The sequence below is a fragment of the Alligator sinensis genome, unplaced genomic scaffold (genome assembly GCF_000455745.1).
Source record: "Alligator sinensis unplaced genomic scaffold, ASM45574v1 scaffold354_1, whole genome shotgun sequence".
Classification (NCBI taxonomy): Eukaryota; Metazoa; Chordata; order Crocodylia; family Alligatoridae; genus Alligator; species Alligator sinensis.
Genome location: NW_005842200.1, coordinates 1,704,898 through 1,718,061, shown reverse-complemented (window position 1 = coordinate 1,718,061; position 13,164 = coordinate 1,704,898). Strand labels below are relative to the sequence as shown.

The window sequence follows — 13,164 nt, the reverse complement described above, 5'->3', positions numbered from 1 at the left end:
GGGGCCGCCTGCGGCCTGCCTGCGACGGGGGCCAGGGCCAGGGCCGCGGGCACCAGCGCCGGGGGGCCCTGCCTTCGCCTGCGAGCCCGGGGGAGAGGTGTGTGTGACCCCACCTCGTGTGTGTGTGACACACCACCTCTGTGTGAGCCTGTGAGCGTGTGTGAACCCGTGTGTGAGCCTGTGCACTTGTGCATGTGTGAGTTGTGAACCCATGTATGTCTGAGCCTGTGCACACGCGAGTGATCCCACCCCCCTTCCGGTCTGGAGCCAGCGAGCCTTGCCGTGCGGCGGCTGAGATGACCTTGTTTACATCCATGATTCTCACCCAGGGAGCCACATTCCCCCCTGGGGAATGCTGCGCGGTGCAAGCCCTGTGAGGTGCATGCCCCAGATTCGCCCCATAAACACAAGAGGCAAGGACTTCCTAGGGCAGCATCCCTTATTGCACCAACTAGGATAGTGAGAGAAGCTTTCCAGTGTAGGACATCATGGCTCCAATGTCGCTCCTCATGGCTCCAATGTGGCTCTTATGACACCATCACCAGATAAACCCAGAGATGTTCATATAGGAGCCAGGAGTGTTAAAAGTATCCTGGCCTGTTGTGGTCTTTCTGAGTCTCTGCAACAGAAGAACATCTCTGTTAGTCTTCTGTAGTCAGAAACTGAGTGAAAGCTAAGAGCTGAGGTTGTCAGAGGGCTGCCTTGAGGCTGTCGAAGGGTGCTTTGAGTCTAGAAAGGGCAAGAATGACTGGTTTAGACCCTCAGAGGTATTTAGGTGCTGTTACCCTATGGTGCTTGAAACAGTTGTGGCAGATAGTTGGACCTTCAGTGCTGCCTGACAACATGTTTATAGAAGCAGTTCTAGAAATAAGATTTGTTTTACAGTGAGTGCTTTAGGATTGTGGCATAGACGGAGCAGTGATATAGAGTCTCACGCTACTGAAGAAAAATGTCCTCCCGTGCAGCCTTCAACAACAGCCGATTAGCAGTCCAGTCCTGCACACCTCTAATACCTGCCCAGAGCCGTGACATCAGCAGGCACAATTTTACCTTCATGGATCCAGTTGCAGGCCTGGAGCTATAATGCATATTTTTATTTTTTAAAATCATTGCACCCCTTGAACCTTGGTCTTTCAACTGGCATTGACATTTGAACTGTTCTTTATATCTGATGTCACAGGATCTGCTTTTTCCTTTCTGGTGCATACAGTGTTAATCCACACTCTGGATGATAGTGTTAATCCGCACTCTGGATGATCTTGTTCAGGGTCTGCTTTGTTAATGCTGTGTAGATGTACACCATCAGGGCAAGTGGCTGGTCCTGAACATTTTCACCCCCCACAAATTGTTTGTGAATGAAGTAGGAATTATAGCTGTGTGTAAATCCAGGCTCAAGTACCAAGGGCCTCTCTGCCCCCCTCACCCCATGAGTACTGGGCACTTTGAATCCCTAGTGAAAGCAGTGAGTGTGAAGTTGCTCAGCATGCCAAAATTGGATCCTGAGGCCTGGATCCTCAGTGATATTTAGGAGCTTAAATTCCTTTGAAATTAGCTGGTGTTATGTACCTAGATAGCTTTGAGGATCTGTTCCTGAGTTGGTTTATTTTACCTTAGATGCTTTAATTTCTTTTACACAAGATTTCTGATATGTAAAATACATATATCATTATATTTAATAATATTGCATCTGAAATGAAATCCTACATTTTCACAGGGAGACAGCATTGTCAGTGACATGAATAATTCAATGAAAACACATTTGGTCTGTCTGAAGAAAACCGCAGACCAAGCTGTTCTAGTGCATTTATTCCTCTTTCCATATTTAATATTGAGAACATAGGACTAGAAGGGACCTCCGGAGTCGTGGAGTCAAGTCCCCTGTGATCCATTTGCAGTCACTCAGATAGAAGAGGCTTATTGATTTCAGGGTCAGAGTCTACCGCTTTCCTCCTGTTTAGTGAACACTTATAATTGTTAATGGTTATAAGTCTGCTGGGTCAAAATTTTTATACTGCATTTTCTTGAACGTAGTAAAAATTTTAAGCTAGATTAAATATTGTATGTTTGAGTTTAGTAAAAAAATATTTAAAATAAATCTCTTTAAGTTCTACATAGAATCCCTTTGGCAGAAAGTGAGCTGGTACTATAAGAAGAGAATTGACCACAGCAGAAACATTTAAATTTACCATAGCAGGAAAATGGTGATATGGTTATAAAAGTCACACATTTTACCTATAAAACAAATTATTTCTCTCTGAATCTGAATTTTTTCTATGCCTTGAAACATGGATAAGATTTCACTGTCCCTCTGCTTGACAATTTTGCATGCTCTCCTAGGGCATAGTAACCATATACATTTTCCCTCTCTGCGTAGTGATTAGTGGAAGATTATTTTTAGTCAGTCTTGTCAGATTATCATGCCTTTACACTGGTAAAATGCAGCAAAAGGTCAGGATTTTCAGTCTGAGAGCAAGATTTCTTGACATTAATATTCAGTTGTCTGGCCAATACAGTAGTTTGTATTGTGCACAGCACTTTATCTAGGTAACAAACTCTTTAACATAATAAGCTATTCTGTTTTTCTTTTTTCTCTGCCACTGTGCTTTTAGTTTGCAAACAGGTATATGCTCAGTTGTAAACTAGTAAAGCTTTCTGTGGAAGCCAATGAAACAAGCTATTCATGCACTGCAAGAAAAAATGTCAGGTGTTTCCAAGCTCCTAGCACTGGTCTTGAGCTATGTAGATCTAGTTTTAAAAAAAAATTTAAAAGCATGGGGTTGTCTGTTTTGGTACGAAATGGGAAAATGCCACTTCTTTCAAAGTTCTGTTGTGGCTGTAGACTTCAGGACCAAAGAATGACTTAAGGTAACCTGTATAATAATGAAGGTATATAAAGTATGTGTGGACGATTTATCCTGTAAACGTATGTTAACATGACTTTGAGTCTGTACTTTCATACCTAAGGTTAAGCGCATATGTAAGCGGTTTAGGGCCTGAATTGTGTTAACAAAACCATCAGGTGACCAAATATATGTAGGAATCCTATTAAGTTGCTGTGCACTGAATTGCGCTTAAATTAAAATCTCTCTTAGAAGAGGGATTGACTCTTAAAAAATATTGAAGCAAACTTTTGATGCGTGTTTGTATTGGTGTAAGTAGTTAACTGTTTACACATAGTAATTAAGGCTGCTTGTACATGCCATGGGGTTTTAATTTGGTTTAGTTCTCTAGAGCAGTTCCTGAGCTGTGCAGGGCCCCCGCAGGTGGCACCTAACCACTAGCACCCAGTCCACCAGGTGGTCTCGGGTGGGGGGGATGGGGACGCAGCAGCTGTGGAAGGAGGCACCAGGTCCCTGCACAACTCAGGCAGGCTCCAGAAAAGAGTTGGGGGTGGGAAAGATCAGACTCTCCGCTTTTTTTTTTTTTCTTTTTTCAATTCAGTGGAGCCTGCCTGCACGGGCTGCCACCGGGTCCCACAGCCCCTGTGCTGCATGGGGCCCAACAAGCCCTGTGCACACCAGCTTCCAGCGCCCCATCACTGTTACACTTCATTAGGTAGCAAACTAAAACACCTTGGAGGTGTTTTATCTTGCTACCTACCAAAGTAATTTAAAGCCTGAAAAAGAGAAGACTGAGCAGGGACTCGTTAGTAGGTTACCACTACATCAGGGAAGTACATCAGGGGCTCAGTGAACAAATGTTCACCAGGGTGCCCTTGGGGAGAGCCAGGAGTAATGGCCACAAACTCTTGGAAGACCGTTTCAGGCTCAACATTAGGAAAAACTTCTTCTCAGTTAGGGTGTTCACACTGTGGAATAAGCTCGCTCCAGAGGTGGTGCAATTGCCTACCTTGGAAATCTTCAAGAGAAGACTGGGTAGTCATCTTGCTTTTCTGCCTGGTGCAAGGGGCTGGATCCCCTGATCTTGTGAGGTCCCTTCCAGCCTTACAATCTATGAAAGCGGAATACACTGCTGAGCGTGCAAACCTCAACGCCATTAAAGTGGAATACGCCGCTGAATGTGCAGACAGCAATGCCATTAAAGTGGTGCAAAAGGGCATTCAAGCTGCTTTAAAGGCCAATTTTGTGGCATGTACAAAGGCCCTAATAATATATAGCACCCATAGCAGTTTCATTCCTGAAACTCAAAACATTTTTAAATGTTGTTGCCTATAACTTACATGCAGGACAGGACATTTTAAAGTTAAAGGGAAAAATGGCAGAAGGCAGGGTAGATTTGCACCTTATGAACTAACTAAATCAGATCTAGATAGCATATGCTTTTGTGAGCCCAAGCTCACTTCATCAGATGCTATGAAAGGACAGACTTACATGGCTTCACGAATGTCCTTTCACAGCATGTGATGAAGTGGGCTTGGGCTCACAAAAGCTTGTTATACGTGTCTGATTTAGTTTATAAGTTGCAAATCTATCCTGCCTTCTCTTATAGAAAAAAATTAAATATAGTGATATTCCACTTTGTGTAAATTAGTCATTTACTGATCTTCTTTGTGTTTTGGGGGAAGATTGCAGAAAATTTACAGCACTCATTAGCATAAAGCAGACATTTTATGTTGGAGCAGCTTGAACACACACATCCAAAAAAATCTCTTGAATGTGACATGTTGCTTCACACAATGTAGCACTACATAAAACTAAACCCTCACTCTATATAGCTGTAGCTTTCAGTTGATGCAGCACAAGAAACCTACTTTCCTAAGGCAGACAAAGTTTTTTGGGTAAATCTGATATATTTTATTAGACCAACTCAAATAGTTGGAAAAATTCTTCTTAGCAAGCTTTTGGGTATAAATACCCTTCGTTTCCTCATGTACTTGAAAGAGGTATTTTGTCATAGGATATTGCCACTTTGTCATTGTTTCCTAGGGATAGATTTTAGGTTTTTAAATATTACCTCTGATTTTGAACTGTAGTTATACACTAGACTTCTGTTAACAACAACTTTGCTTCTGCTAGCAAATTAGAATGACAGGAGTCTTTAAAAATCCTATGCATATTAAAAATCACGGAGAACAAAAAGAGTATATGATTTCTTAGGAATTTCCAAGAAAACTCATTCACCTTGTGCAGTTCTGCTCTTTCATATGTGGGCTGGGCTTTCCTTGATTTTAAAGGAGCCAAGATGGCAGATTTGACTATATGTAGATTTTCTGCATTCATTGTAGATACTAGAGACCAGCTGCTGATACCTGGATAAAGCTTTATTTCACCAATCATTCTGTATGGAAGAGGAAAATTTAGGTAGGCAACTCAGTTACAGGTTTGACATTGCAGCAAACTTGGCCTGTAATTCAGTGGGCTGGTGCATCTTACATTCAAGATCCATTAAATTTATAAGAAGGCATTTTTAATGCATTCATTTATGGTCACTAGAATCTTTTGAAAACCAATGAAAGAAACATGGACCTAAATTAGATCCAAAATAAAACTTTAAAAAATAAGTTTTGAAAGAACCTATGTCCAAGAAAAAGGTTTTCTCATCTAAAAATCCATTAAGAACAGATGTTTTAAAATCAATGAATGTTTCCCTGCAGTGTCTGAAATCCAAACATTGCACCATTTAAAACCTGAAAGCAAAACTGACTATAAAGAAAATAGAAACTTACTATGAATAAAAGTGAAACTAACTCCATTGGTTTTCATTTTCCAGCTGACAGAAATGAAAATGTAAACACAGAGCATAAATAAGAAAGTGAAGCAGGCTTAAAAAGTATTTAGATTTAAGTTGCTGGGTAAATCAGTTTTTGAATGCAGTGTTTGTGTGGTCCTGTCCCGTGACGAAGTACATGAGCAACAAATAGAAGTTGTGTTACAAATATTTTGGGCAAGGTAAATTTTGTCATGTTGCTGAGGGTATGTACTAGGCATGTATCCTTTACTCTTAGAGGTTACTTTTAAAAAAATGCTATGATAAATGTTTACACTGAGTAAAAATGGTTAGTCATAACAGCCTTATGAATGCAAACCATTTACCTGCTTGATTCAATTAAATTTTTTCAAAATTCTTTATACATTGGGGATAGAATAGTTCATAGGATTGGTAGTACCATATAGAACTTTCCATCTGTGGGTCACCAGTTCATATCCAGGCCAGATTAGCAATAACCACATAATGTTAGCAGCCAATGTCTGTTTGGTTGGTGGTATGAAGTTAAGTTTCACTCATTTCCCTGTAGACTAGTGTCCAACTGAACGTCCTATTGTCACTTTTTGGTCTAATTATCAGCATACTAGTTTGCAGTCTCAACAAAAGGGCCAAATACCAAATGAATATGGAATCAGAATTTTCTTCTCATCTCTTGAAAGGGACCTTCCTGATGTGTGTTGAAAAACCTTAGTCCAGTGTTAGGGAGAAGTTTGGACAGGCTCAGCCTCCATTGGAGCTGTTGTATGGAAAAAAGGGAAACATTTTCCTGGGATTTCACTTTGGTACCTTTAACAAACACTGAAGTATATAACACCTCACAGTTAAGTTCTGAGTGTCCCAAGAATATCCTGGGGATTGGATATTCATAAGAGTGGTTACTGAAATGTAGTCTTCTTAGACAGACCAGATTTAACCTGGTTGGATTACACATGAAAATGGGTTCTGTGTGTTTCAATGGATATTTTCCACCTTGGCTGATGTCTGCTTGTGACAATTTTGGGGTAGAAGTATGGGTTGAGACTTGAGACTCTGTTCATTTCTTTCCGTCACAGAAGGATGTCACATTTACTCAAGAACCTAAATTAAAAAATGAAGAAGTCTTTCCCACATCCTTTAACAGCTGGAAGAGCTATTGTTGTAGCAAGGTTTACATCAGATGATTTCAGTAAGGGATAATATTGAGTGTTTCATGTTCAGTACTTCCTTTAATGTGATTCTTTAACTAAACTTACAAAAGGAAACTGTTTTCCTTTTTTTGTTTCCTCCTATAATTCGAATTGACCAGTGTGTTTGTAATAATTAAACTAGTTAACCTATTTTTGGGGGTGCACATCTGCTTCTTTCATGGTACTATTTTTGCAATCATAAATAAGTACATGTGACAGAAACATTTTCAGTATGCAATCTGGATGATTCAGAACATTGCAGGCCTCATGTATAGTATGATTCTGTGTTGACCTTTAAATGCAGCATTCTAATTAAGAAGTAGAGGTAGAATCTAATAACTAAGAATTGCATGTTGTTATCTTTAAAAATGAAACTTATAGACGGGTCTCAGGGAAATTACAGTATCTTTCAGATGAAGTGAGGGAAACCCCAGTCTCATTAAATGACCACTATAGGTAGTGACAAGTATAGGTAGTCTAAATATAGGCATGTGTGTCACTTACAACTCTGAATGCTGGGCTAACACACTGAAGTTGTTTTAACAAAATTATAGGGGCAGGTTAGCTATTAACTTGAATGGCGGAAGCCGCCCATACTTGGACAATAAAATAAAAGCTTTAAGCAAATATTAATTTGTACTTTAGTACAGCACACAGTCTTTGCTCTGTGTTGCAGGGAACAATATATAAACCCAAAAGTCCTAAGAATATCAGTGCAGGTCAACTGGATTACTGTATCACATTCAGCCCATAGCCACTGTTTCTTGAAACACATTCCACAGGCTACTTTCTTTGAAACTGGCTGTTTGCCTTCTTGAGTGTCTTCAGAAACCTGAGCATAAAAAACAGCTCTTTGCCTCCTTGAGTGTCTTCAGAAACCTGAGCATAGGCTTAGTTATTCTACCCCCCCTCACACCCCCTCAGATAGAACACCACTTTGAAGAGACTGAGATCATATGATAATTTTTTTAATCACTTTTTATTTTTTCTAGTGCAGTAAGCACTGACAGAGTTGGTGCTGCTAGACAGGATGTCAAGTTAGAGACTACTGTGGCTCTGAAATGTTTACAATCCTGCAGATAGTTGTAGATGCTGCTGACCTCAATGGGACTACCTATGCATAAAGCTAAACCCATGCATTACTGTATTTACTTCCATATAAGACAAAGTTCTCTCTCTGGAAAAAAGCACCTCGTATTATAATTACATCCAAGAAAACATGATTAAATACATTGACTATCAAAACTGTTGCCAAAAGCAACATGCTTAGTAATGGAAACTAACTGTGAAGCTGATTAAATGCAACCAATGCTGAGCACGGCTATAAAACACATGGCCCACACTAGGCAAACATACCGATAGGAACCTACCACAAGGCAAGATTAGGCCAGCCTATCTGAATAAAATATATGGTAATACCCATTGCATGTAGTCCCCCTCAGCACCAACTTTTCAGGTCATGGTATATCAGTATGCTGAATATGTTTTGACTTTTTCTTCACTGCCACAGCTGAGCAGCAACTTTCTTTCCCATTTCCAATAGTTCCTGTTTCTTCACCAACCTTAAATGCCTAGAAGCCATCACCAAATTGGGCCCCAAACAGTTCACCAGAATTCCTATGTTGCCCTCCTCTTTCTCAGCCTTGTGTATATGATTAATGTGGCCCTGCCCTCCATGAACTGGAGTTGGACCAGGTTGCTCTGTGCCTCATCTGCATATAACATTTTGAAGTATCCCAACCATGAGTTGGGGGCTAATTAGCACATGGATGCTTTGTGGAGGGGGTAACTGAAGTACACACACATGCTGAGCTCTGCGGTCACCGTGGCTTGAAATGCTGTTGATTCTGCTGAGCCCCAGCCCAGTGAACTGTAGGGTGCATCATGAGCCTTTTGGCTTTGGGCTAATCTGATACATAGTTTGTAGTATATATTGCTTCTTGGTCTCTTGTGGGCCAAGATCATGTGTCATCACTGCACTGGTCTGTTGCCTTGACCAAGATGCATTTGAATAGCATTGTGTAGTGGAAGGTGTATTCCTGTCCAATGCATTGCGGACAGGACACCTTATGAGAGTCTGTAATAGCCTCCCAGTGGGCAGCTCTGTGTGGGAGGATCTTGGCTACATGGCTACTTTATGGAAATAGGGGACTCCTCCCTAGCTTGCTTCTGTGGGTATTGGCTAAAGACAAGTGATACTCAGGGGCATCCAAACCCCAAGACCTCTAGGCTTGGGCCTGTGCATAGGATGCCTGCTAATGGATTTGAGAGTATCTAAAGCCCCTGGCTGAAAAGTCTGGGGTGGAGGGCACTTGCCATTTTTAGTGCCACCTATGATGTTTGAACAGTTGAGTTTTGCTCAATTGATTGGATTCGGAACTGATTTGGCTAATTTGACCTGGAATACAACGTCTTCGGGCCCCCCTCCCCCCCCCCTCCCAAAAAAAAAGAAAGAAAAAAGTTTGTAGTATATATAAACAAATACAAATGTATTACTTAAAAGTGTGTTTATGGAGTACCTTTCCTAAAACTTGCAGCAGTTTCAAAAAACGTAAAATGCACCAATTCTGGATGAACTGTGTCTATGGGTACCTGTAGGAATTAGGCTATATGGTAAATTATGCTTATTTCAAGGTCAGTCTTTTCAAATTTGTCCCTTGCTTTCATGTGCTCCAGGAGAGCAGGGTCTGAGAGTAATGGGGAGGAAGGGGAGTACATGGCCCCTCAGCTTTATGTTTCCTGCTATAGTAGGGGGAGGTGGACAAATTTGAGGCAAACCTCCAGTAATTAGATTCTATACCTGGAAAATTAGAACAAATTTATACATTTTCCATCTATAGAATCTAATTATTGGGGAGTTGTCATATTCAAGGTCATTTTAGATTTGAGTAAATGTGGTATGTATTTCAGGGATGGAGCCTGAGAAGCCAGTCACAGAAAATGAAATGAATACTGCTGATAAATCTTACAGGCATTGCAGAAGAAACAATTCTTTAAGGAGATATGAGCTGTGACAGAACTCTTCATTTTGATCAGCCTGGGAAAATCCTTATGCAGCCATCATCAAGTACAGTTTGTGTAGAACATCTTGCTTCTTTAGGACTGTTGCTCCCTAGGGTTTGTTTATGCTTAAGAAATTGACTGGAATAGATTAACCCACCATAGCTATTCAAGAATAACTCGCAGGGCATGTTTACGTGTGAATGTGCATGAATAAACTCTGGAGTTTATTGCTACAGGATGTACATCTTCATGTGCTCATGGGACTGCAGCATGTTGAGCTGGGGTGGAGCAGCCCCAGCTGGCAGCGGATATAGTGAGGTCAGCCTGCCACCTTGGGGCTGCTTCTGCCCAGATCAGCATGCTGCAGAGGGGTTCACTAGGGCACAGGTGTGCTTCAGTGCAGGGCTAGCTGGCAGGCAGCCCCCTCACTGAAACACTTTTGTGCCCCAGCCAGCTGGATTAGCATCTCCACATGCCCCGCGTAGACACCCCATTATTACAAGTACTATCTTGCTGTGGAGTAAATGAGTTTACTAATAGGGGTGTGCATGTAGGCACAAGACATTTACTGCATAATTAATTAGTCTCCTCTGTAGTAAACGTCTTGTGTAGATACACCCCCAGAGTAGCATTCTGTTTCTCTATGGTCATTTAAGTGGCAAGTTTTTGGTCACCTATAGGGCATTTTTGGCACTTATGCACAAGTAACCATTCTAGTCCTGAATGCATAACCCTACGCTGATGGATGGTTACATATGCATGTACCTGGGTGCAGCTCTTGGAAATGAGAAGGGTGGCTGTTTCATGTTTAGCTCTAGTAGCTGAATGGTTAGGGCACCTAAGTGTGAAGCTAGAAATCCAGGTTCTAGGACTTCCTCGCCCAGAATGGCAGAGAAAGGACTACTTAATACAGGAATGGACAAAATATGCCCTGTGGCTGGATCTGGCCCACTGAGGGATTTTGTCTGACCAGTGGCAGGTTCCTTGGTTCCACCCAGGCCGTAGCACATACAGTCAGTCCTCCCGCCCATGAACACCCAGCAGGACTGGGGTGGAACAGCACCCAGACTTGCTTCCTAGCAGCCCCTGCAGTGGTGCCTCCTTCTGGCTGCTGCCACCACTAGACCCAGTCCCACTAACTGAGCACCCCAGCCCATCCACCCCACACCCACCACCAGAGGCAGGGTCTGTGTGGGCAGGGCAGATAGGATGGGGCTGCAGGCAGGTGGGGAGCGGTGTTCAGCAGCGGGATGGGCGGGTGAGGCTGGGATCACTGGCTGGGACCTGGAGGTGGTGACAGCACAGGGTTGGGGCCAGGGCAGAACTGTGATCCGCTCCCTACACACCCCTGCGACGGACATGGGTTCTGTGGGCAGGGGCACGGGGGGAGCAGATCATAGCTCCACCCCAGCCCCGGCCCCATGCTGTCACTACCCCAAGATGTTGGACCCAGTCCCAGATGCAGCCCCATTCCGTCCACCTGGCCATGCATCTTGCCTGTGCAGGTCCTGGCAGGGCCCTAACCCCATGCTGTCACTGCCCCATGATCCTGGCCCTGCCTGCCCACCCTGCTTCTGAATACTGTTCCCCTGGATCCCAGTCCCATCCATGCAAAGTAGACCCGTGATCCCCTGCCCACATGCCCCTGCAACAGGTGCCAGTTCTCTGGGCAGGGGCATGTGGGGAGTAGGTCATGGCTCTGCCCTGGGCCCTGGCCCTGTGCTGTCACTGCCCCGTGATCCCAGGGTCTCCATGGAGACAGTCTGGGACCCGCTAGAACAGGGCGCACAGCCAGGCGGATGGGATGGGGCTGCTTAGGGAGTTTTGGTGAGCTTCTGTGCAGGGGTGAAGGGTGCTGACCCGGCCTGTGACAGCTCACCAAAATTCTCTACGTGGCCCATGGGCCCAAATAATTGCCCACCCGTGACCTAAAATGTTACTTATGGTCTGGTGGCTAGAGCACTAGGCTAGGAAGTCAGAGAGATTTAGGTTCAAAATCCTTCTGGGCAACGAGTGGCTAGAATCTGGGTTTCCAACTTCCCAGGCAAGTGCCCTGACTAGTCAGCTAATGGGGCTAAAACATGAGGGCTATCCTCCTCCTCAGTTATAGCAAAAGTTACTTTGCTGTAACTGTCCCCAGGGATTGCTCCACGTAGGTTTGCCCTTACTTTAGCTGATCTAGATATCAGAAGTACAGCTTTGGATTTCAAGGATCATGACCTTTTCTTACAGGTAGTCCCCCAGAATAATTGATTAGACATCCCAAATATTAGATGCTCACCTCATGATGCAACTCCCCTGAGAAATCGGTGTTGTATTTGAGGTATGTTTCAAACAGGGTTGTGGGAGAAGACTGAAGACTTTTTCTCTGCTTTTGTTTGGTGACCATCAACGTATTGGGAGTCTGCTGCCAATGAAGCCATGGAGTCCCTGCCTTAATTCATGACAAGACTTTCAAGAAAAAATGTAATGAGAAAACAGTACCCTGTCTAAAGTTTAAAAAAAAAATAAAAATGGGGCATTACTCTGAAGGAGTGATAAATAGTTTTAAAATGGGGGTGGAATCAGGGGAGGTCTGCCATGGATATCAAATAGGCATGGATCTCTGGAAGTTGTTTACAAAAATAACTCTGTTTTAGGTAAACAGTGCCTTCAGGCTGTGCACTCTCAAATTCACCTGTGGGTCTTAATTCTCTGTTTTTAAGCTTTGTTCTATTTCAGAAATTTGTCCAGAGACAGTGTGTTGTGCAAGTTGTTCTTCAACACCCACTGTCAAATTCTTAAGTATCTTGCTTATGCACCTTTCTAACCAAGAGCTTCTCTAATACCACACTAGTATTCTTGCAAATGGTCTGATTCTTAAAGTAAAGTAAAATCTCCAATTGATTGGAATGGCCTTGAAGACCTAATCAGACTCCTAATGAGGTCAATGGCAAAATTATCACAGATTCTACTGAGAGCAAGAGCAGGAGCAGACTCAATTTGATTGATTCTGAGCACATGTGGTTGCATAGAATTGAACTAGAGGGATTAAGTAATAAATATGAAAGGCCAATTTCTAAAATGTCTGAGATAAGGGAGTTGGCAGTGGCAATACCTCATGGTTGAGGATGATCAAAAAAGCTATGGGTATTGGTACTGGTTGTTGTAGTAGATAGATGAGGGAGTACACACATAGGAAAGAAAGAAGCCTGACTGATGTCAGCAAAAATTTGTTCGTAGCATTCATCTCATGGTTCCTTCTTTCTGAAGCTATTTCTGTGCTGAGTAAAGATAGTAGTAACCCACCTACAGAGAGGAATTGAAAAGTCAGAGATTTTACTCTTAA

The 13,164-nt window shown here is 42.8% G+C and overlaps 1 protein-coding gene across 6 annotated transcripts in view; it reads left to right on the top strand.

Moving 5' to 3' along the window:
* Positions 1 to 13,164, top strand: part of IRF2 (interferon regulatory factor 2) — a 69,049-nt gene that overhangs the window by 572 nt on the left and 55,313 nt on the right. The window contains exon 1 of one of the 6 annotated variants that reach the window (XM_025207572.1): positions 7 to 97. The exons of 4 other annotated variants lie outside the window; for them this stretch is intronic. The gene's annotated coding sequence lies outside the window, so the exon portion shown is untranslated. Of the gene's footprint in view, positions 1 to 6; positions 98 to 13,164 lie in introns of those variants that run through there. One more of the 6 variants, XM_025207575.1, reaches the window with a different exon arrangement.